The sequence below is a fragment of the Gouania willdenowi genome, unplaced genomic scaffold (assembly GCF_900634775.1).
Source record: "Gouania willdenowi unplaced genomic scaffold, fGouWil2.1 scaffold_156_arrow_ctg1, whole genome shotgun sequence".
Lineage (NCBI taxonomy): Eukaryota > Metazoa > Chordata > Actinopteri > Blenniiformes > Gobiesocidae > Gouania > Gouania willdenowi.
The window spans coordinates 249,385-276,012 of record NW_021144906.1 but is presented as its reverse complement, the minus strand read 5'-3'; the positions used below and the strand labels follow the sequence as shown (position 1 = coordinate 276,012).

The window sequence follows — 26,628 nt, the reverse complement described above, 5'->3', positions numbered from 1 at the left end:
CGGGCACAGCCAGGCACCAACAACATCCCCCGGCGCCCCAGGGGGCGACCCCCGCCGCCCGCCGGCCCGGAGCAACGCCACCCCGCCACCAAGGGGAGCGGCCGAGCAGGGGGGAGGCCCATGCCCGCACCAGGGCCAGCACAGGCCCACCCGGCGCCACGATATAACACTCTCCACCGGGAGGCGGCCCCGGCCCCCCCGACGAGAGAGGACGCCATCCACCGCCAAGCAGGGCCATCCCGCCAGCCACGGACCGGCAAGCCAGAGTACCGAAGCACCCCCAGCCCGGAACCGCCCCCCCACACCAACGGCGCCAATAGAGGCCCCCCCCCCCACGGAGGCAATCCCCGACGACCCACGCACCGGCACGAGACACCCCCCCGACGCCAGCACACCCCGAACAACAGCGGGCCCAAGGCCACCAGCCCCGCCCCGCCCAAGGCTGCGCAGCGCCGCCACGAGCCGCGGCCGGTCCCCGGGCAGATGGCCGGAGAGCACCCCCCCGGACACGTAGCCCAAGGATCCGCCCCCGGGGCACCCCCGCCCCGGAATCGCGCCCACGGCGCCCGGTGCACCCAGCCAGCAGACCAGCCAATCCCAACGCGGATCCACCGGGCGAGGAACCACGCGCCGCGCCCCCGCACACCCGCCCAATACGACCCCCGGGGAGGCCCCATAGTACCCCTAGCCATAACGTCCACACCCCGGCCATTGCGGTCGTACAAAAAGCCCCCGAGGGGGCCCCGCCTGGCTCGTCGCGCAAGCGACATCCCTAGCAAAGGTGCGCCCCAGGGAGCCAAGCCAAGGACCCGCAAGGGCCGACGGAGCAACCCACAGCCACACCCCGCCACCCAGCAACCCAGGAGGCAATCGCCGACCCCGGGCAGCAGCCACCCCCAAAGCTACCCCCACCCCGGATCCCCCCGGACCGGAGCCAAGGACCCCACCACCCCAGGCCCCCCAACGAGACCACCCCCCAGCCAACCCACCCGGCACGGCACCGCCCGTCCCCCAGGCGGGAGCCACAGCCCCCCCACCAGTGCCCCAGGCCAACGGGAGCCCCCCAAACCCAACCCCACAGGATGGCGGGCGCAAGAGCAAAGGAGGAGGAGGGGGGGAGGACGAGACAGGGGGACAGGGAGCAAGGGGAAGGAGCGGCAGGGGAGCACGCAGGGCCCCAGCCCCAGAGACCAACCAGATGCGCATGCAAGGGGCAACGGCGCCAAATCAAACAGCCCCGGGACCCCGTGAACACCCAGAAGGAATGCACACCCGTGCTGAGGCAACAAGGCACCCCGGCAACCCACCCCAGCCATCTTGACCAAGACCACCCCAGAGGCCCAAGGCGGCCCCGGCCTACAGTTGGGCTAGTGCGTTAGTAAAGTGTGGTGCTGGCAGTCGCTTGCAGGCTAGATCATCAGGCTTTTAAAAATTTAGATTTAATGCAATTAAAAAAGGAGTCCAACGCTCCTCAAAGCACGTTATTTTTTTTTGTTTTCTGAGAGCAGACATCTTTTCCATGGAAATAAAATCTGTGAGGAGATTTTGCCATTGGTTTATGTTTAAGGATTTTTTGTCTTTCCAATTTAGTAATATTGTTTTTTTTGCTATGGCTAGTGCCGCAAGGATTGATTGTGATTGGTTTGCTGGAGGTTGAAGCATTGTCAGGTCTCCAATCAAACAAAGATTTGGAGATAAAGGAATTCTGTAGTCCAAAATGGAGGACAGTTTTTCAGTGATTAGAATCCAAAAGTGTTGAACTGGGGAGCAAAGCCATAAGGCATGAAGATAGGAATCCGCTGTATTCTGGGTGCACTGAGAGCAGATGTCTGTTGCTGAGAAGCCCATTTTATGCATTTTCTGTTGGGTAATGTGGGATCTGTGGAGGACCTTGTATTGAATTAGCTGAAGGTTTGTGTTTTTTGTCATCTTAAAAGTATTACAACAAATTTCTGCCCAGAAATCAGTGCTCGGGGTGATTGAGAGTTCGGCCTCCCACTTAGCGATTGGTAAGTAATTACAGTTAGTGTTCGAAAGCGCTCTGTATATTTTTGAGAGTTTTTTTGATTTTGTTGAGATTTTTTTCATATATATAGCCAGTTCTGGAGGTTGTAAAGTAGTTAAGTCTAGTGGAGTAGTTTTCTTTATTGTTTCTGTTACTTGTAAGTACTGTAGAAAGTTACATTTATTTATACCGAAAGCTTGGGTTAGATTATTATATGTCCTAAGCTTGTCATTTTCAAAGAGGTCTTGGAGATGAGTGATTCCACTCTCTTCCCATGTCTTCAGATAGAGTGGTGTTTTTTTATTTTTAAAGTCGGGGTTGTGCCAGATTGGAGACAGTATACTAGTTTTTAATTGGCCATTTGTGATGTCCAGGGCTTTCCACCATGCAGTCAGTGTGGAGGCAATTAGTGGGTTTTTAAAGCAGTTGTGATGTTTGAGGGTCGCAGTGATAAAAGGGAGATCAGAGAGTTTAATGTGTTTGCAGTCTAACTGTTCTATTTCTAGCCAGGTGTTGTAGTATTCTTTTGGATTTAGCCATTCTGTTAAATATAGTATTTGGTTTGCTAAGTAATAATGCATGAAATTAGGGGCTTCTAAACCACCCTCGTCTTTGTTTTTTTGAAGGGTAGAAAGGCTTATTTTAGGTTTTTTATTTCTAGTATAGAATTTTGTAGTTGTAGAATCTAATCTTTGAAACCATTGTTTTGGTGGTTTCAGTGGTATCATTGAGAACAAGTAGTTTATTTTTGGTAAGATTTTCATTTTAACTGAGGCTATCCTGCCAAGTAGTGAGATGGGGAGATTGTTCCATCTCCGCAGATCTTCTGTGACTTTGTCCAACATCGGATCATGATTTAGTTTAATTAATTCATTTAAGTTTGGTGATATATTTAAGCCTAGATATTTAATTGTATTTGTGGTGGAGGGGTGTTGTGGATTTTGGTGTGCAGGATTCCAAGAGTTTTTTGTCAAAGGGAGGATTGATGATTTTGTCCAGTTAATGGAATAGTCTGATAATTTAGAGAAGCTGTTTATTAGATTAAATACTTCCTCTAAAGAGGATTGCGGTTCTTCCAAATAGAGTAAAATGTCATCCGCGTAGAGATTAATTTTGTGTTCTGAGATGGATGAGTGGATTCCTTTAATAACAGAGTTCTGACGTACAGCTGCTGCGAGAGGTTCAACGAATATTGCAAAAAGCAAAGGTGAGAGTGGACAGCCTTGTCTGGTTCCCCTCTGCAGTGTGAAGCTTTGGGATGTTATTTTGTTTGTGGTTACTGAGGCCTTAGGTTTATTGTACAGGGTGGAGATCCATTGTATGAATGATTCTCCGAAGCCAAATTTGCCAAGGACAGTTAGGAGGAATGACCAGTTTACTCTATCAAATGCTTTTTCTGCATCGAGTGACAAGATTATTGTTTTCTTTTTAGAGTTCTGTGCCATGTTGATCACATTAAACAGTCTTCTCACATTGTCTGTGGAGTGTCTATTTTTAATAAAACCTGTCTGGTCTTGGTATATAATTGACTGTACTACTTTCTCTAACCTGGATGTGAGTGCTTTGGAAATAATTTTTAAGTCTGTGTTAATAAGTGAGATGGGACGATAGCTTGAGGGTAATATGGGGTTTTTGTCTGGTTTAAGTAACAATTTAATGTTCGCTGTATTCATGTGACCTCCTACATGCCCTTTATTTTTGATCTCTGTTACTACTCTGAAAAATAGTGGAGCCAGCATTGACCAGAAATGTTTAAGAAATTCAGCAGGGAACCCATCTGGACCTGGTGCTTTGCCTGTTGACATGCTATCTAAAGCATTTTGTAATTCTTGTAAGGTTAATGGTGAGTCTAAGGTGGTTTTCTGATCTATAGTGAGCTGTGGTAGGTTTAGTTTATTAAGAAAGGTTTTAATATCTTCAGGGTCAGGGTTTAAATTTGATGAGTATAAGTTTTGATAATAATCATGAAAGATGTTATTAATGTCCTGAGGTAAGTTTAAAGTTTGACCTGCGTTATCAGAAATTGCTGCTATAAAGGAATTTTCTTTATTATGTTTGAGCTGATTTGCTAAATATTTGCCTGATTTATTATTGTAGTCAAAGTTTTTGTATCGTAATTGTTGCAAAATGAAGACGGTTTTTTTAGATAAGATGATATTCAGATTAAGTTTTGTATTTTGGAGTTTTTCCCATAAAAGTTCAGAAGGGTTAGCTGCGTATTCTTCCGTAAGTTTTTTGATCTTTTCTTCAAGTGTTTTTTCTGCTATCTGTTCCTGTTTTTTCTTAAAAGAAGAGTATGATATAATCTTCCCTCTAATGACAGCCTTGCCAGTTTCCCAGAGTAAGGACGGTGATATTTCCGGGGAGTCGTTTGTCAATAGAAAGTCCTCCCATTCTTTTCTTATAATTTTTTCAAATTTACTGTCATTAAGTAATGAAGTGTTAAAGCGCCATAGAGAGGATACTTTCTGATTAGAGTCACACTGCAGGGTGAGGGATATTGGGGCATGATCGCTAATAATTATAGGATGTATTTTAGAGGACATCTTATGTACGATGGAATTATTTGAAAGAAAAAAGTCAATTCGGGAGAAGGATTTATGCACAGGGGAGAAGAAGGTAAATTCTTTTTTAGTTGGGTTATTCAGTCTCCATACATCTCCTATTCCAAGATCTTCCATGTAATCCATTAATACTTTAGCAGATCGAGATGGTTTTGTATTTGAGCACTTACTAGATCTGTCCAATGATGTGTTGAGCGCCAGATTGAAGTCACCTCCGATGATTAGAGACGAGTCTGCAGAAAGGTCTGAAAGCTCTGAGAAAATTCTATGGAAAAAATCAGGGTCATCATTATTGGGGGCATATAGATTAAGAATTGTGAAACATTTATTATAGATTACTACTTTGATAATAATATATCTACCCTCTGGGTCTATGACGGAGTTGATTATGTTAAAGGGTAACCTATTGTTGAGAAGAACCGAGACTCCTCTTTGTCTGGAATTGAAACATGAATTATATATCTTGTTAAAATTTGAATCTGTCAGGGATTTTTCTTCTGATTTAAGTAAGTGAGTTTCTTGAAAGAAGACAATGTCTGCATTTAATCTTGATACATAGTCAAATATCTTAATCTTTTTAGCCTGTGAGCGAATGCCACGCACATTCCAAGAAGTTACTGTAAACTGATACATAGAATGAGGTGAGTGTTAGTCCATACAGGTGTGAGCATAAGTGAGAATCTGTGAGCATTTGTGCACTGTGTTGTAAAAAGCTTGGATGCAAGGAAAGAAAGAAGAGGAGACATATTTATCATGCGATAGCACCATGGGGTAAAGGACTGGATTGAATAGGTTAGTGAAAAGCACAAACATACAATGACGACAACCAATATCAAAAGAGTAAAAGGAGCAAGGGGTAATTATAGGAGGTATAGGAGGTGGGGGGTGTTGAGTGAGTGTGAAAGAAAAAAAAGAGTGAGGGGTTCGAGACGAGTGAGTTGACATGAGGGTAGAGAGTGTCCTGTGAGAGAGTACGTGCCAAAAAGTGTTTACCAAAATCTAAGCCAATATGTAGCATACATACAAACATACATACACATACGTGTCTATATATACCTATCCATGTTTTTATTTTAGTGTTATTATTATCTTTATGTATTTATTTATTTTAATTATTATTATTGTTATATATATATACATATATTTTTTTAATTTTTTTTTTTTTTTTGGAGTTATCATTATTTTATATATATTTTCTCTATTTATATATATATATATATATATATATGTATATATATATATATATATATATATATATATATATATACATATATACACATATACATACATACATATATATATGTGTATATATGTATATATATATATATATATATATATATATATATATATATACATATATACACATATACATACATACATATATATACATACATACACATACACATACACATACATATAAACATATATATACATATATACATAGACACATATATACATAAATACATACACACATACATCCACATACACACATACATACATATACATGCACATATATACACACATACACATATATATATATATATATATATATATATATATATATATATATATACACACACATACACATACATACATACACATCTACATACACATACATATATAAACATATGCATATACACACACATACATATGTATACATATATACATACACATACACACACACATACATACACACTTTTTTTTTTTTTTTTTTTTTTTTTTAAATGCATTTATTGTTTTTATTTGCCCTTTTTTTTTTTTAATGTACAGATATATACATACACACACATACAACATATATATTTATTTTAATTTTTTTAAAAATAATGCTACCTTAGCTTCACCATAAGTGGAGAATTATCCTTTCAATGTTAACTCATAACACCTGTGTTTTTTTTTTTTTTTAACTTCATTATTATTATTATTTTTAGATTTGTCTTTCTCAGTAGAGCCAGTGCGTGATGTTTAAGTCCCTAAACAGTTGGCCATCTATGTAAAGCTTGTCTACGACCAGTTTGGAATTTTTGCCTTTCTGTCGGTTTTCTTTAAAGATAGGATACAGGGTTTTTCGACGTTCGTTTATTTCCCGAGGGAATTGATCATTCATGCCGAATTGCGTACCTTTAAGTTCCCGACCTTTACTTTTAACCTGGATCTTCTGTTGAAAGTGCTCAAATTTGGCAATGATGGGACGTGGACGGTTTCCTCTCCGTGGTCCGAGGCGATGGACACGGTGAAATGTGATGTTTTTCACGGTTTCTGCCGGGATTTTAAGCGCCGACGACATGAAGTCTTTCAGCAGAGCATGTGGGTCATCGTTGGGGGTTTCTGGAATACCTGAGAATATTACGTTGTCTCTCATACTGCGAGATTGGATATCCAGGACTGATTCTTTAAGAAACTTGTTTTCTTTTTTCAGCTCTTTTACCTCGGAGCTCACCGCAGATAAAGCCGAATGGATATCATGATTATCTTTTTGTAAGTCCTGGATTTGTTGATAGGCAAATTCCAGGCTGACTTTCATTTCCTGAACGTCTCGGTGCAGTAAGTCGAGCACATCCAGCCTCTTAATTATGGTCTGTAGGAGTTCCGTGTGGGATTCTACCTCGAGGTCTGATGTATCGGTGGCCGAATCGTTTTTCCGGCGCTTCGCCGACTTACCTGATGTACTGGCTTTTGGTCCGGACTCCATCACGTACTCAGCGTAATATCTATCTATGAAGTCCTCGAGGTCCTCCACTCTGGCTGGTGAGAGGGCGCGTGGTCGGCTCTCGTTGGTGGCGTTGATTTAACGGTAAAAATCGTTAGTATGTGCACGTAAACAGGATCGGTAAACTAGTCACGGCAGCGAGCCGCCATGTTGAATTTTCTCAGCTTGTCATGTGACTCTCAGAACATCTCGCGTGACTTACCTCCTGCCTGCTGACTTCCCTGCCTGCTGACTTCAGTTACTGGCAGTTACGTTTCTAATTCACCCAGTGACTGTGAAGTGGTGGAACATTGTGTAGAAAAGGCGGTGCTTCCGGTCGGATGTATTTTGGTGTGACTCAGTGTGTGCACTGTGATGTTAGAGGGCTATGGAGAAGTGTGGTTGGATAGAGAATAAAGTTTGGAGTTCCTTGCTGAATATCCGTTCATCAGCTCTCCATTATTGAGGGAGTGGCTTAGCTTTATTGCGTCTCGGCGCCTTTTCTGGATTTACCAGAGCTGTGCTCAGACGAGAGTCGCTCTCAGCCCTATTTCCGTCTCTCCCGTGCCCAGTTTGACAACCTGCTGACTGGCATCGGCGCTCTATTAAAGCAGAAGAGCTCCTGTCCATCTGTCTCTGGTTAGTGTTTTTTTTTCTTCTTCTCATTATTCTGAATGCGTCACGGTTGGGGAACACTCCTGATTGGTCGACGCGCCGCGATATGCCCCAAAAGTTCAACAATCCCAACTCCAGCTTGACACATGTCAAAAGCATCCACTGCGTGAAAAGCTCCAAAACACGCCGCACAGGAGGGGCGGGAGGCATAGCGGGACCTCCGACGCTCCCTAGAAGCGCGTCCACCATATATTGTGAATGTAAACCTGCTGCTTTTTATGCTTTCAACGCATTTGGTGTGAACGCGCCATTAGCCTAAGGATGCTTTGTGAATACAGGCACTGGAAGGTATTGAATGACATCAAGAAAAATGAAAAAATAAAGGATACCCAAATAACTTTATCATCAAAAACGACATACTGTAATGAAAGACTGAGAACGTAAATTAGTTTAATTATTTTTTTCTCTGTCAGTGTTGTTTATCGGCTCAAGAGTTAGAAGTCAAAAAACTGTAATGATTTTATGTTGTTGGTTAGAATTATCATTGGGTGTGCAGTGAAACTTCTCATAGATATTTGTAACCACTCACTAAAAAACAATGTTTTTCCAAAAAAAATGAAAAGTCTTCCCCACAGACACACACTCTCACACTACACACCTGTTTCTCTACTGCCACAATTCTCTACAACACTGGAAAAATCATTTTACAGTAGGTTAGATGATTTCTTTACAAAGCATGATGTACTGTGTGAACAACAATATGGCTTCAGAACTAAAAAAACATCACTCACTCTCATGGAATTTGTTGAAAATATAACATCAGCAACAGAAAACAAACAATAAACATTAGGAGAATGTCTAAACTTTAAAAAGCCTTTGACACAGTTTAAATGTAGTGACCTGAAATTGTGTTTTTTTGTACTTACCTTGTTTGATGAAAAATGATGAACTTATTTGCCTTGTGTTTTATGTTCCAATTTCTTGTCACTTGAAAGAATAAAAGTAAGAACGAGTGAAATCCTGAGCCTGATCAAGTTCTTCCTTTTTCAATTGTGTGAAGCCACGACGTTATAAAGACACTTGACAGATACGTTATAATCAGAGGTGTAGCTTGCCATTAGGCAAAGCAGGCAGCTGCCTGGGGCCCCCCAAACCACCAGGGCCCACCCGAGGGCCAACAAATTTGACACAAAGAGCCCAGAGAATTAACAAGTTGCAGTGACAACTTGCCGTCGCAAATTTCCTGACTGGGCGCCCTCAGCTGAGCCAAACTCACCCCTCCCCCTCCTGTCTCTCATAGGGCTTTTCCACCGCGCAGGAGCTGGTGCTAACTTGGAGCTAGCACGTGTTTTGGCTCTGGGCCATTCTGTTTCCACCAACATAGCACCAGCTCTCGGAGCCAAAAACCGGGGCTACGCTGGCGGGGTTATCCACGGTCCTCCAAAAATGAAAAGCCGTCATTTTTTTAAGCTGGTGAGCGGCTGGTCACGTTAGCGCAAATCTGACAAAAAACATTTAAAAGTGAGTCCAAAGTAAGTCCAAGAAGACAGAGCAGTGGTCAGAGGAGGAGAACCTTGTTTCCTGGTACTGTGGGTGTCTGAAAAGATTCGGGGGAAAGAAGGCGGAGCCCCACGGATCAAACAGAACTACAGCCATGGAGGAGCTCGTCCTGTAGAACTGTTAATAATGGTGAGTTTTATTTCAACCTGTTGTTAAACTACTACCAATATTAACTTGCTACAATATAATGAACGTTACGTCTGACGTGGTGCAGGCTAGCCAGTTAGCCGCTGGTTAGCTAGGAAACGATAACAATGCTTTAATATTCCTGAAAGCAGCAGTAATATATCATTGATCTGTATTCAGAACTTATTATTACATAATGGTCATGTAATAATATTAATGAACTATGTGGTAACAACGTTTCTGCTCATTTCAGAGTTAGATTTAAAGGTTCATCTGTAGCTCAGCTCGTCTTCATCTCAGAACAAATCCAGTTAGATTCATTCATTCTATGCAAACATGTACAATATTATCTGTTGGTCCATCCTAAAATATTTGTTTATGAACAAATGAAACTATTATTATGAACTAATGTTTTCTATTCCTGGACAAAACCAGGCACATTCTTAATCAAAAAGCATTGCACACTCTTTATTGTACAATTGTTTTACTATATTTGAGTTACTGTCTAAAAGTTTGGGGAAATACATTGATGACGAACATCCAATCGTTATTTATTATGTAAAAAAGATCCATCAGACTCAGACATAACGCTGGATACAGAGAACACACACATGGATTATTGTTAAAAACACCAGATTTAAAACTCCAGATCTCATCAAACTCAAAACTGTCCAAATGATTTATAAAACAAGTAAAGGTTCACTTCCAAAAGCATTGCAGAAAAGATTTTGAGAGAGAGAAGGGGAAAATAATTTAAGAGAACTACATTTTAAGATGAAAAATGCTAGAACAACAGTCAAAAGGATGTGCAACAATATCAGGGGTTAAATTATGGAACTGCGTAAGGGATGGAATAAAACAACATAAATAAGTTTAAAAAGTTTAAATCATATCAGGATCCTGTTTGTGGACTTCAGCTCTGCTTTTAATACAATAATCCCAGCTCTCCTTCAGGACAAGCTTTCCCAGCTGAACGTGCCAGACTCCACCTGCAGGTGGATCACAGACTTCCTGTCTGACAGGAAGCAGCACGTGAAGCTGGGAAAAACCATCTCTGCTCCCCGGACCATCAGCACTGGATCTCCTCAGGGCTGTGTTCTTTCTCCTCTGCTCTTCTCCCTGTACACCAACAGCTGCACCTCCTCTCACCAGTCGGTCAAACTCCTGAAGTTTGCAGACGACACGACCATCATCGGTCTCATCGCTGATGGAGACGAGTCCGACTACAGGTGGGAGACAGACCGGCTGGTGTCCTGGTGCAGCCAGAACAACCTGGAGCTCAATGCTTTAAAGACAGTGGAGATGATAGCAGACTTCAGGAAGAACCCAGCCCCCCTCACCCCCCTCACCCTGGGAGACTCTACAGTGAGCTCTGTAGAGTACTTCTGCTTCCTGGGGACCATCATCACTCAGGACCTCAAGTGGGAGCTGAACATCAGCTCCCTTATCAAAAAAGCTCAGCAGAGGATGTACTTTTTGCGGCAGCTGAAGAAGTTCAGTCTGCCAACAAAGATGATGGTGAACTTCTACAGCTCCATCATCCAGTCCATCCTCTGCTCCTCCATCACCATCTGGTACGCTGCAGCTACGGCCAAGGACAAGGCCAGACTGCAGCGTATCATCCACTCTGCAGAGAAGGTCATCGGCTGCAATCTGCCCTCCCTCCAGGACCTGTACGCCTCCAGGATTTTGAGGCGTGCAGGAAAGATTGTGGCCGACCCCTCCCACCCCGGTCATAAACTGTTTCAATCTCTCCCTTCTGGTAGGAGGTTTCGGTCCATCAGGACCAGAACCTCCAGACACAAAAACAGCTTCTTTCCCTCTGCCACCATCCACATGAACACACCCCAAGTCACCCACTGAACCCCCCCCCCCCCCCCCCCCCACCTGATCACCACCTCCACCAGCTTGATACCTGCCGCACTGTATATATATATTTATATTTATATTTATCCTATTTATCCTTTATTCTCTATCTATCCTTTATTTATCCCTCATCCTTTATATTTATCATTATTATTATTATTATTGTTGCTGGGTTGTTCTTTGTTCTTTGTTGTTTTGTTTTTATTTCTTTTATTTCTTTTTGTTGCTTGTTTTGTGCACCAACCACCAAGTCAAATTCCTTGTACTGTCCTCAAAACTGTACATGGCAAATAAAACATTTCTGATTCTGATTCTGATTCTGATAAGAAAGAAGAGTAACAATTTCACCAAGAACATGTCATATATACATTCATGTGTATGTACTTATGTATATATGTTTGATGTGAATGTATAAACTGTATATATAAAACCTGTGTAGAATATATAGTTAAAATAGTAATATAAGCTAAAAAAAATTTGTGTGATTATCTAGAGCCTTGTTTAGTTTTATTGTTATAAAGTAGGTTTGTATAAGCTTTGCTTCAACCTACACACTTTGGCTTAAGGATTACACAATTGAGTGTTTGTTTTTGTATTTTCTTATTGTGGAGACTATAAATAAATTCAAAGATTATTTTTAATGCTTCTGTGCAGGAAAGAAAGGAGGAAGATGTTAATGCAGATTTTCTTCCACGGAGCAGTCAGCGACACGGTTCATGGACCAGAACCAGGGCCAGGACTACGTCCATGGTCCATATCCAGCTCATGATGAACTCCACAGCACTGGTGTTGAGTCTGGAGCAGATAGAATCAGGCTTTGGCCCTTTTCTAATAGAAAACCCACAATCATTTTTTAAGTAAATGTTAATATATATTGAGTTGATTTGTACATCTATTTTTACTTTGTGTAAATAAAGTTATTGATTTTGTATTCTACAAGGACTTTGTTCATTGTTTGTTGCCTACTTGTAAGCACACACATGTATTTTATTTCAATCAATCAATCTTTTATTTGTATAGCGCCAAATCATAACCAATGGTATCTCAAGACACTTTACAGTAGAGCAGTCTTAAGGACGGACTCTTCATTTTATGGATACACACATATGCATATATACGTATATACACACCCAACATGAATTCATCATGGCGGCAAGGAAAACCTTCTGTTAAGCAGCAGGAACCTTGTGTGGATCCCATTCCTATGATGAACAGCCATCCACGTTATGCTGTGTTGGGTGTGTGCAGAGGAGAGGGTGGAGACAGAGCCGCTGAGTCTCTAACTCCACACTGAGGATCCCACGGACCTGCAAGACAAAAGCCAGAAGGAGTACAGGAGCAAACACACAAGGGAAGAAGCAGACATGAAGGGAGTGTTTGAGAGAGGAATGGGACCCTCTCCGGTCCCTCTCTAACCTAAATGACCTCTCTTAACGCCCTCTCCAACCGAGCATGCCAGACCCCCCCGCCAGTCTATGCCTATTGCATCTTAATTATGAGCTATGAGCTGGTTCCTAACTAAAAGCTTTATCAAAGAGGAATGTTTTGAGCCTAACCTTAAAGGTAGAGAGGGTGTCTGCCCCCTGAACCGTGGTTGGTAGATGGTTCCAGAAAAGTGGGGCCTGATAACTGAAAGCTCTTCCTCCTATACTACTTCTAGAGACAAATGGAACAACGAGTAGTCCAACATTTTGAGAGCGTAGTGTTCTGGGGGGATTGTATGGCACTACAAGCTCCTTGAGATAGACTGGTGCCTGTCCATTTAGGGCTTTATAAGTGAGAAGAAGAATCTTGAATTCTATTCTATATTTTATGGGAAGCCAATGCAGAGAGGCTAATACAGGAGTAATGTGATCTCTTCTCCTAGTTTTAGTCAGTACACGTGCTACAGCATTTTGAACCAGCTGAAGTGTCTTAAGCGACTTGCTCGGGCAGCCTGCTAAAAGAGAATTACAATAATCCAGTCTAGAGGTAACAAAAGCATGGACTAGCTTTTCGGCGTCGCCCTGAGACAGGATAGATCTGATTTTAGCAATGTTACGGAGATGAAAGAAGAAACTTTAGTAAATAAATGTTTATTCTTCTATTTTCCAGTTGTGTGATTTGTGATAAATCTATATTATCTGGTCATATTTATCAAATGAAATAAGCATCATTTACATAATGATGAGTAATAAAACTTGATACAATTGATTACATTTTAAGTGTCAAAAAGATTCAAATCTACATATATTTTTCATAGCAGTAAATATTACAAATATATACTATGTGTGTGTGTGTGTGTAGTTTTTCTGGGTAGCTTTCAGATCCTCCTCTATGTCCTTCTCCTTGCAGGCAGACACAGTTAGGTGTTATTTTGGACCCTCGCTCCTAAAAATAACCGGTAAACAGTAAATATTACAAATATAAAATGTACTTCATATTTTCATGTTGGTGATATTTCTGTTTATGGAAAAACTTAATTAATTTTACTTCATTTGTTTGAGTAAATACATCAAAATTATATATAACAAACAACATTGACTTAATATCGTCATTAATTTCAAGTTAAGTACATTTTACTTGATAGTGGCATTAAGTTTAACTTAATATTACTGAAATAAAGTGTATTTTTCAGTGTGGGAGAATAGAGCCCACGTCATGTGTGGTGTGGTGGGCATACCTGTCAAGTTTTGAATTTGAAAATAAGGGAAATTTTCTGGGGTCCGCTACGAACCGACCCACCGGCCCCAACCAAGCTCCAGTATCCCTTATATTTTAAGACAGATGACAAAAAATCTAAAGTACCCACTTGTCAAGCACTTAGTTAACACAATTAGATGACTATAAAAATGTGGTCGACCTACCTTTGTTGACATTGAAAAGCTGTGAATATTCCTACGTTATAATACAGCCTAAATGAAAACAAGAGTATATAAAGCAGATTTTATTTATTTAACATACAAGTCAACACATTGTGTATTAACAGTTAATTTCACTTTGCTAGTCTTTAAACTAGACATTTACATTTTATTTACATTACATATTTTTGTCATGCTTACTCATGTAGTTCTCTGTCATTCACTAATAATGTGTTATACCAATTTGTTGCTGACTTTGCATCTTTCAACACTTTTTTGGAAGGAGTGTATTTGTGGGCTGGGCCAAAATGGTTTATTTTACATGACAGTAAAGCACAAACAGTGCTGTTGTCCAATGACATCCTATTCTCAGTAACAATCTTCCTGACCATACAAAACACCCTTTCACTACTGGCATTGCTGTGGGGAATGCATAGTAAAGCCTTCATTAGTCTTGGCAGCTCACTGAACCTCACATCCTTCCCTACCAGTCCCCAGAATTTGTCAATTTGGTTTTCTTGGGGGAGTAGCTTTCCATCTGTCACCTGGTAGTCAATGAGTTCCTCTCTCAGCCTATCTTCACTCAAACTCAACTGAGGAAACAAGGCACCAAGCCTTTCCACTGGAAAAAAAACAAGTGTTTGAATAAAAATAACCTTCACGAATATAAAATTCAAAGGAGAAATAATCAAGCAAGGAAACAAACTCAAGGGAACGAAGGTGTACATCAATGAAAACCTGACAAAACAAAATGCAAGCATTGCATGGAAAGCACGCCAAATAAAAAAAGGAAAGATTTTGAAGACGTGGTCAAAAAACTGCAGGATTTACATCCAGGAAGAAGAGGACGGAAAACCAGTTCTCATCAAAACGATGGACAACCTGGGAAAATACGAAGGATCCACCTAAACAACAACATTACTGATGGTAATCATGGATATGGACCCAGATCTATATAAACACTGGAAACAAAACTCAGACTGTGATTATTTTACGGAGACCGAATTAAATGTGGAAACCAAGAGTAAAAAAGGTCTGTCATTTATTCATTTTAATTGCTAGGTGGTGGGGTGATTAAGGATTACATTAAATTTAAATTCAAAGTGTTAATTGTCATATGTGCAGTTAGAAACACGATTTTTTTTATATACAATGAAATTATTACCTTGCTTATGAACTAAGATATATTACATTAAAATACTACTTTGTGGATCTGATCCCATCATCAGACAGTGGAAAATACAACACTGCCAATAGAACTAACAACAGCTGGATTACCCTTGATGTAGAGACAAAACAAGGTGACATTGTGGATGAAAAGGGAAGAACCTTCCAAACACCTTCGAAAGAGGAACTATTCTTGAACTGGAGGAATGCTAACAACGTCTGGCAGGGAACAAGGCCAACACAAACAAAGATAGAGGACAACACTGACTACAGAAGAAATCAAGAATGTTTTGACCAGAGAGACATGTAAACCCATGTAAATCTGCGATGGTAAAACAGGGGACGGGACCCGGATAAGCAAATTGCTTCTCTCGTCTCCTTTTTCGGCATGTACAAAAAATGTAAAAAAAAAAAAAAAAAAAAAAAAAGTGAATGTAACCATGTCGGAAATAAACTGAATAAATAAATAAAAAAAATAAATAAATATTGCAGATCTAAACTATACATTACAATATTTAATTCTATCAATGGGGAAGTGACTAACATCTAACTGTCCCTGGAGTAATGTTGAGGCGAGCAGCACTCAGAAAAAGGAAGTAGGTCTTCACGATTGGATCACGCAGATGTCTTGCCAGATCATGCACTTTGGCACTCCTCTCCACCTCCTCATGACTGTTAAAGTAGGCCTATAGTACATCGGGACACAGAGTGCAATTCATGGTTAAATTAGAAACATAGCATAGTAAGCTGTGTATACATCTGCTGGAGTTACCATCCTTACCTGTAGTGCATCCCACTGGTTCAACACTCTCTGAAGGCAGGTTATCAGACTCAGCCACCTCGTGCTGCAGTACCTGAGGAGCTTCAGGTGGTCTGAATCAGTGAAATCTACAAAGTCTTTGTATATTTCACAGCATTTTGCACTGAAAGATAGAAAACAATTTTTTTGGAGGTTGGAAATGTATTTGTGTTTATAAGAATATCAACTGCATGCCTATTTCATTTATATGCATTTACCTTTTATCAAAGTGGGTGTATATCTCCACTAGGATGCCTTCGACTGGTACCTGGACTGCTGTGATGCCACAGTCAGTGGCCAGCTGTACGAGGTGACAAATGCAGCCAAGGTCCTGGACGTGGGGCTGGCTTATCTTCAGTCTGCCTTTCATGACACTCTCATTATCAGAGTTAAAGGCTATCAGGTTCTCCCATGGGATGCCTCTTTTTCTATTGCAAGCAGGAAAAACATTCAGACAAAATATAAAGTTATGATTAAATGCAAACTACAACACACATCAACACAACTGCAGTTCCCTTACCTCAATGCTTCACTCAGCTTTTCATACAGATTTTCAGCATTTCCCACATTGCATGTAGGCATCTCCATAAATCGTGTAGTGACCTGCATAGTGGCCTCATCATAGAGTCTAGCCAGGATGACAAATTCTTTTTCTGTTTTTCTGTTGTTCGATTCGTCGCACAAAAGTGAAAAGGGCTGAGATCAACATGTTTTGGCCAACTCGTCATCCAGTTCTGCTGCTATGGCACCTGTTGAGTGAGTGCCCAATTAATATCATCCATTTTCTACCCCACGTAGCCAGTTAATAATGTTAGGTAAAAATTAATCTACAATATGCATGCAGGACATAATCATTCATACTTAATGTGACTCAATTTACCTTTGATGAGTTGCATAGTTTTGGTTTTTCCAGCAGAGTATTTTCGTGCTATAGCAGAACCTGGGAACATCTGAGCTACACACTTGTTGAAGTCGTCACAGAAGGCGAAAGCAACGTTGTTTTTAGCACACAGCATTGCCATTTTCACCTCCGCATTACTGACCTCATCTTCCTCTTTGGGATTTCTTGTCACAAATGCTGACATCCTCTGAGCATGTTTCTTTGCCTATAGCCGGCGCTTGTGCTTAGTGGATTTTTCGTGTTGATTTACGTCACTCCTTCCTCCGTGGGCGATGCTAAAATTGCAGTTGCAAATCATACAGAACCGGTAATTGGAACCCATCTTGCTCTTCTTTATAAAAGTAAAGTCACTGTCCCATCTCTCAAGGTATTTACATGACTTTTTAGTTTTTTTCGCCGGAGCGCCTTCTTCACATCCATCCATTTTCCGGGTTTGTTCCCGCTGTACGAAGTTGCATCTACTCTCGCGAGAAGTGAACTGCAACCTAGGTCACGTGAGGCGGCAGTTCTCGTGAGGTTAGTGATAGCGTCCAGTTTGGAGAGGCGGACGAATGTTTTTTATCTATCTTTTAATGATGATTACATTAAAATACAGGATTTTTACTGGGAAAACATTACGGGAAGGTGGCGGGAAAGGGGTATAAAATATATGAGTTTCCTGGCCAAAACGGGATACTTCAATCAATCAATCAATCAATCTTTATTTGTATAGCGTCAAATCATAACCAATGGTATCTCAAGACACTTTACAGTAGAGCAGTCTTAAGGACGAACTCTTCATTTTATGGATACACACATATGCATATATACGTATATACACATACATATGTATCCCACACCCAACATGGATTCATCATGGCGGCAAGGAAAACCTTCTGTTAAGCAGCAGGAACCTTGTGTGGATCCCATTCCTATGATGAACAGCCATCCACGTTATGCTGTGTTGGGTGTGTGCAGAGGAAAGGGTGGAGACAGAGTTGTTGAGACTCTGTGACTCCACACTGAGGATCCCACGGACCTGCAAGACAAAAGCCAGAAGGAGTACAGGAGCAAACACACAAGGGAAGAAGCAGACATAGAGGGAGTGTTTGAGAGAGGAATGGGACCCTCTCCGGTCCCTCTCTAACCTAAATGACCTCTCTCTTAACGCCCTCTCCAACCTCTCTCCAACCGAGCATGCCAGACCCCCCCCCCCCGGCAGTCTATGCCTATTGCATCTTAATTATGAGCTATGAGCTGGTTCCTAACTAAAAGCTTTACCAAAGAGGAATGTTTTGAGCCTAACCTTAAAGGTAGAGAGGGTGTCTGCCCCCCGAACCGTGGTTGGTAGATGGTTCCAGAGAAGTGGGGCCTGATAACTGAAAGCTCTTCCTCCTATACTACTTTTAGAGACGAATGGAACAACGAGTAGTCCAGCATTTTGAGAGCGTAGTGTTCTGGGGGGATTGTATGGCACTACAAGCTCCTTGAGATAGACTGGTGCCTGTCCATTTAGGGCTTTATAAGTGAGAAGAAGAATCTTGAATTCTATTCTATATTTTATGGGAAGCCAATGCAGAGAGGCTAATACAGGAGTAATGTGATCTCTTCTCCTAGTTTTAGTCAGTACACGTGCTGCAGCATTTTGAACCAGCTGAAGTGTCTTAAGCGACTTGCTCGGGCAGCCTGCTAAAAGAGAGTTACAATAATCCAGTCTAGAGGTAACAAAAGCATGGACTAGTTTTTCGGCGTCGCCCTGAGACAGGATAGATCTGATTTTAGCAATGTTACGGAGATGAAAGAAGGCAGTTCTTGAAGTTTGTTTTATGTGAGAGTTGAAGGATAAGTCCTGATCAAATAGAACCCCAAGGTTTTTAACAGTTGTGCTTTGTGCCAGAGTAATGCCATCTAGGGCAGTTAGGCTAGCATAGGTTTCTCTAAGGTGTCGTGGGCCCAGTACAATGACCTCAGTCTTGTCTGAGTTGAGAAGAAGAAAATTTTGGTCCATCCAGGCCCTAATGTCCTTTAGACAGGCCTCAAGTTTAGATAGCTGATTTGTCTCACCTGGCTTCATTGATACATACAGTTGGGTATCATCAGCATAGCAGTGAAAGTTAACAGAGTATTTTCTCATAACATTACCAAGGGGGATCATATAGATACAGAAGAGGATTGGACCTAGCACAGAGCCCTGAGGAACCCCGTAGCTTACTTTAGTGTACACAGAAGACTTATTATTCACGTGTACAAACTGGTACCTATCAGATAGGTAGGACTTAAACCAGTTTAGGGCAGTCCCTGTGATTCCAAGTAATTTCTCTAATCTCTCTAGTAGAATATAGTGATCTATAGTGTCAAAAGCTGCACTAAGATCTAATAAAACCAGCACTGAGAGTCGTCCTTCATCTGAAGCCCAGAGTAGATCATTAGTTACTTTAACTAAAGCAGTCTCTGTGCTGTGTTGAGCTCTAAAACCTGACTGGAAGTCCTCGAACAGGCTGTTGTTTTGAAGAAATTCACAGAGCTGAGCCGCCACAACTTTCTCAAGAATCTTTGACAGGTATGATACATTAAATATCACAACCTTAGTGTAAGCTGTCTTGAACAAAGTAGTAGTAGTAAATAAAAAGTCAGTGTAAATAAGTCACTTTAAAAAGCTGGAACAAACCTCCAGGTTGTTGAGGTAATGAGGTTTAAACCAATCACAGAGTTCCTTTTACTTAAATCAAGTTTATTAAATAAAAGAATAGATATCTTTTTTGAAAGAATCCTTACAAGTTAAGAAATGTCTATTTAATGTTATCCAAATCACAGTTGATGATAAATTAAAGACGTTTACTGTTCAGAATAAACACTAGTGCAGAAAGCAGAAAAAACTACCATATTTCTCAGACTATAAGGCACACTTAAAATCCTTTAATTTTCTCAAAAATCGACAGTGCGCCTTATAATCAGGTGAGCCTTATGTATGTATTAATGTGTCAAAATGTTTTAGTACAACTTTGGTCAACTATGAAGCTGCACCGCTTGATGGATTTTTGGTGCTTCAGGGCTACTGTAGTCAGGAGCCTCATGGAGTGATATGTACCGTACTGTGCTTTAACATACTGAACTGAAAAAGTCAGTGTATTGTTCTGTATTTTATGTGTTAAACCTGAACAATGTTGAGAATTATTGTTAATGAGTTGAATAAAGTTTGACTCATCTGACTATTTTGTTTCTCTTAATGTGCCTTAATAATAATAATAAACTAGTGCGCCTTATGTATGAAAATAGACCCGGTCAGACCCATTCATTGATAGTGCGCCTTATAATCCGGTGTACCTTATATTCTGAAAAATACAGTATTTCAAAGTGTGTACGTCACTAACTCACTGAGTGCAGTGATAAACATGCTTTCAGACCTAATCCTATTAATTAATACCGATTTGAATCACAGTCTAGCGGCTAACAAACACATTAGCATGTGATTAGAAATGAAAGATTGGGGAATTATCAGCGGTAGTGATGTCACTTCTCTCTGGGTCCGTGTACAAACCGGAGCTTTGCTGTGTTTCAGTTTTGAGCTGATACTACTTTTGCTCCCTCAATTTACATCAGAAAAATTACACAATGATGATAACAAATGCAACAAAAGTCTCAATTTAAAAAAAAAAGGAACATTTATTGAAATTAATAAAGGTGAGGTAGAACAAGTAAAAAATATTTTAACTGAACCTCTCATTTTAGTTCAAATATGAACATTTACCTTCAGGTTTGAATGAATATTCAAATTTTAAGACAATACCTTTGCTTGTGTTAAATAAAGCTGAAGTTTATTCAACCATTGAACATACAGGGTACAATAAAAGCTACTGTACTGACACAGGCAGTAATTCATCATTGTTTCTTTAAGAAAATGTTCTTTAAAAAAAGAAAAACCTCTGAAAGCTTTGTTTTTCTCCTATTTTTCCACTTCTTTCCATTTTGCTTCATCCTACTCTGGAAACTCCCATTGATCCAGGCTGATAGGTGTGTTTCTGTACTCAGCCAGAAGATATGTGAGTAATAAAACAACCTTTATGTATTTTTGCCCAAGATGTGATTGATAAAACTTTGACCATGTTCATTTTGTTTTCTTACTGCTAGATGTTAATTCCTGAAATCCTGTCCATCAGGGGAACATTTCCAGTCAACAGAAAGGCCTTATTGCTGCCATACAGCTACAGGAACACAACAACTACACCCACTGATCCAGCTGAAAGACTTTTAAAAAATGACTGTCTGCCCATGGACGTTTAGAGGAAGTGACCTCATTTGTTCTCTGGATCCTGACATTACTCACAACCATCAATCTGAGATGAAAACACTATATTAAAGCTTCATTGTTCAATGAATGATCTTGAAAATAAAGTCAAAGTTCTATGAAAAAGTGAAAGAAATTTGATACATTTATTTTATTTAAATTGTCTTTTCATACAAACATTACTCAGTAAACTAAATTTCAGTTTGTGAGCAAATGTTTATTGAAAATTTCATGGATTTGTATTCTTAACATTGTTAAAAAATATACCCTTAATGTGCCCTAAATGTATTTTAAAGCAGGAGTAGTTATTTCCTGTATTGTAATACATAGTCATATATTATAATTTAATTGTCTTTCACAGTAACAAAATAATGCATAAGTTTATTATATGAGAAAATGTTTAATTGATAAATATTTTTACAGTATGCTTTAGAGTGATCAACTCTTACTGTAAATTGTACGGTAATCTTCCTTTACCGTAAAGGTAGAAACAGTGTTAATGATGGTAATATTTTGACAAGACCGGTAGTTCCTAAATGTAAAAGGTCTGGATAAACACGTATTCTAACAAAACGGTTTACGGTAATGCTCTGACAACCACAGCTGCCAGTTTTTTACTGTAAAAAATGGTTTTTTACTTATTTTATTTTTTTTTTTTAACAGTGTAGCGTTTTGGTCCCCAAGCTCAAAGATGAACTTTTTTGTAAAGGTGCCCCAAGGGTTAATGAAGGAAAAAGTCACAAGTGGAACAAAATGTTGACATTGTGCTGCTAGTGATTAATAAAAGGGTCTTTGTGGTATTTTTCTCCTTTGACCCATTGTTTTTTTTTTCTAAAACTATATTGAAAAATATAAATAAATGGAGTTTCTATAATCTGTGAGATATGAATATTAGTCCATATCACCCAGGCCTAATGTAACCAAAGCGTTTTATGTTGTAAAGATGTTCACATTCCACATGATAAAAAGCGTTTGTTCTCCAGTGCCACACCTGACACTCATTACAGCCTCCTTTTATGGCTGATTAGGGTAGAGACACTCCTCTAGCGCCCTCTGCTGCTGAAATGGCTCCACCACACTCACTCAACCAACACAAATCAATACTTAAATAGTGTTAACAGTTATACTGGGGTAACAGCACTCAACATAATGTATCTAATACAACATTAGCCACCTAACATAGTTCAATGGCATTACATTAGCATTCAGTTAGCATAGCATGCTCCTGAGCAACAAACATTTAAACTCACCAATTCCTTTTCAAACGTCAAGCTCAGCAGGATTAAATGTCTCCTATCCCTGAGGTGGTGAAGTCTGAAGGTGTACAAAGGTTGTAGTGAGTACTAAAGTTGTTAAAAACCTAAAGTAGATGTTAAAGAACCAACCTGTTGTAGCAGCTCCGTGTGTGTGTCGTCACTCTCTGACAGGGAACAAACACAGCTGTTTGCAATAGGTGACCGAGCTACGTGATTGGCTGAACGTAATCTCGCGAGAGTAACGTGGAGTGGAGGAAGTGACATCACATGCTTAAAAGAAAAGAGTTTTAGCAACGGAGAACCCCTTCAAAACCACCCAACTGATCTTAAAGCTTGAATACTTTATTATTATATTTAATAAATATAATTCTGTATAAGTATGAATTACACTGTCAATCCTATATAAATATATAGATTAATATTATAAATATTAATCACATATATAGTTATCAGGGCTACACAAACAGTCTTAGGTAAGGTTTACAAAAGAACGTATTGCTGTTGTTTGTAGGATGCTGGCAGGAGGTCCAAGGTGCAGGTTCCAGATGTTCAGTGAGTGAGATGTGATCCAGATGTGAGGTGGAGGCTGAACACGTTCAGTTGCAGGATGAAGTTTAAAGATGACGGTTGGTAAACTGATGATCTGACATCAAGTGGTAGAATGAGCTGATCTTATACTGTGGAGTGTGTAGGTAGCTTGATTGGAGATGAGAAGCAGCTTTGCAGACTTGATTGCAGACAAGGTGGGTGGAGTCAGTTCTAAGGAAAACACACAGGGAGGAGAAAACATAGACAAAGAAATAGACTAGGATCCTCACAGTGACAAATATGTACTGTACATTCAGTGTAGTTATTTAAAGAAACACAATGTAGAAAAACAAAACAGTGTTTTATTATATATATATATATATATATATATATATATATATATATATATATATATATATATATATATATATATATATATATGGGATGCACCGAAATGAAAATTCTGATATGGATTTTTTTTTCACACTATAATTATAACAATTGGTACAAGTCTATTTTTTTTTAAGAACATTTATTGAAATTAACAAAGGTGAGGCAGAAAGACAACAAGTAAAAAATATAGAATAAATATTAAAAACAGGTGATGTAGAACAAGAACAATTTAAAAATATAGAATAAATATTAAAAACAGGTGATGTAGAACAAGAACAAGTAAAAATATAGAATAAATGTTAAAAACAGGTGATGTAGAACAAGAACAAGTAAACACAGATAACTTAAAAATCATTTCTAAAGACTGATATCTGAGGTCATCGTGTAGATTCTAAATGAGGGTTTTCTGCTGTTAACAAGTCTTTCCATGGTCCATCAAACCTGGTTGATGTTGTTCAAAAACACTTGGTCACAGACAAATAGCTGTGAGTGTGAGGTTGATCAGTGTAACGTGAATACAGATTTAGCATTCAGAAGTTATTGAAGCCCCAGTGGTGGAGTTACCAACAGAAGAGTCCACTTCACATGATGTCATGTTCATTTATTTTTTAAGTGTTCTTTAACATGTTTGTGAACAAACTCTGGGATATGTTGGAAATGCTCAGTTATTTTCAATTGTATATTTTTCTTCTGCTATCAAAACTTCTAGGAAAACATCAACAGAAATGGCAGGTCTATAAGCGCACAACTTAGATGCATTGATTGTTAATAACTAACTTGCTCATCTTTTAACATTTTAATTTTTACTATAAATGGTGACTGTACAATGAGTTTTTGATAGAATTGTAAACTATTTATCTGTATATTAACTTTTTTTAAATTTCATTTATTGATATGTATTATTTAAAAATGGTTTTGAACATTAACAAATCATTGTGTGCATGTTGTGTACAAATATCAGACTACAGAGTGCTACAGAAAGTCAGCGGTTCACCATCAGACAGGTGCCAATAGGTGAGTTTTGTAAATTGTGTACTAATTTGAATTTTTTTTAATAATTTAAAGATTTTTGCCCTGAATTAATTTTTTTCAAATTATTGATGTGTTGTCAGCTGGTTGGCATGATCATGTTCTCCCTCATTCAAAATCTTACACAAATTTTTACTTGTTCAAATTCAATTTTTGAATAGCCAAATGTGCAAAACAGAGCTGAAGTGGTTTAGACTTTAATTTATAATATTTACATTGCAGGTTGATATAGAGCTCGCCCTGTGTATTGGAGAGATGATTCGTCGTAATTACTTCACCCTTGAAAATTTGAATGAGAGAATTCTATCGTTTCCATACCAGCACACAGACAAGATTGACAAACCTCATAAAATACCATAGACCTTTGCTGTAAGGAAAAGCATCGGTGGTAATGGCCATGAAAATGCCACATTGCTTAGACTGCTCCTTTTGATTATTGGGAATGCAGTTCCTGAAGAGGATGGAGCATGGACTGTGCTAATGGACTTAAAAGAGGTAGTAGAATTATCGCTGAGCACTGAATTCACAGAGGAATCCATTCAGTATTTACAGTCCAAGATACAGGATGATAGAGAGATGCTGAAAGAAGTCTTTCCAAATTTCAAACTCCGTCCTAAGCATCACTACACTGAACACTATCCTGACCTTGTACGCCGTTTTGGGCCCCTTGTACACTTGTGGACAATGAGGTTTGAGGGTAAACACCGTTTTTTCAAGAGAGTTGTACACGACACACAAAATTATAAAAATGTGTTAAAAACACTTGCAGACAGGCATCAATACATGGTAGCATACCATCTCAGTGCCTCAGGATTCTTCAAACCTCACCAGCAGACATCAAATGTCTCTTCTGTACTGGTATCAATGCTTGCAAATGTTGCTAAGACATACATTGAACAAATAACAGCAAGCAATGTTATTTACAGCACATCAAAGGTCTGCATTGATGGAACTGATTATGATGTAGGAATGTTTTTGTCTGTGGGACAAGATGGAGGACTGCCTAGTTACTGTAGGGTTGAACAGGTTCTCCTGGTTAACAGTGATGTTGCCTTTCTTTGCCAAGAGCACACATCACACTACATTGAACACCTGAGATCTTACGAACTTTTCTCAAGCAATCTGACTATTCACACCCCATCAGAGCTAAATGACAAAACACCTCTTACGACATAGATGGAAGATTGCTCTTGACACCCAAACGTTTCATATTATTACTCTAAATTATCTTGGAGTTGTGCGAACCAGTGGGGCTATGAATAAGCTGCCCCACTCCAGCATCTGGCCTTCCATACATCCCATCGTTCAAGTGGTGCCCCAGTGTTTGTGTGGACCAGTGGGTATGTGGACATGCATATGTTGTGTGTGTGTGTGACCTTCACTCTCCATGAAAATTAACATGTTTTTGTCTTTTAGGAACCAAAAGATGGCTGCTACTCAGAATCATATGCTGCGTGTGTATGTTACACGAGACACCGCCCTGAAACTTACTCTACTTGAGCGACCAAAGTCAGTGGAGGAGCTGAAAGAAATAATGCAAGAGAGGTTCAAGCTAAGACTGGATGGGGACTTTAGCCTGCACTATGAGGATCCGGACTTTGATGGTGATCTTTGTCTTCTTGTGGACATCCAGGAGTTACCGTTGAAGGGAACATTGAGAGTCGTCAGATCCGAAGGTGACACCTCATCTACTGCGTCTTCTGACACACTCATACTCCCACATGTACCTGCGTTACAGCGCCAGAAGAGTTGGCCTGACCACTTTGTTGTTCCTGGTTTTGGTTATGAAATGGAGCATATACTAGAAGAAGGAAATCGTTTTTATGAAAAATCAGGAAAATTGCTGAAGTTAAAGAGGTCACAGAAGAGTGAAATCCTTAAAAAAATGGCTGAAACGATCTACAGTTTTAAACCATACCCACATGTAAAGGAATTGTCAGTGGCTGCTCAGGCTTTGATTACAGCTAATCCATGTCTCAGAATGACAGCTGGTGATGATGGGGAGTTGGGATGGAAACGCCACTTA

General features: G+C 39.8%; 1 protein-coding gene and 1 long non-coding RNA gene across 2 annotated transcripts in view; one reads left to right on the top strand and one right to left on the bottom strand.

Annotated features, from left to right (window-relative positions):
• Nucleotides 1-26,628, top strand: part of LOC114458656 (E3 ubiquitin-protein ligase TRIM39-like) — a 109,130-nt gene that overhangs the window by 11,771 nt on the left and 70,731 nt on the right. The gene's annotated exons all lie outside the window — the stretch shown is intronic.
• On the bottom strand, nucleotides 17,148-22,905 carry LOC114458659 (uncharacterized). The gene is made up of 3 exons (XR_003673098.1): nucleotides 22,782-22,905; nucleotides 22,647-22,710; nucleotides 17,148-17,309 (listed from the first exon to the last, which is right to left on the bottom strand). It is a non-coding gene; the product is annotated as an uncharacterized LOC114458659 (long non-coding RNA).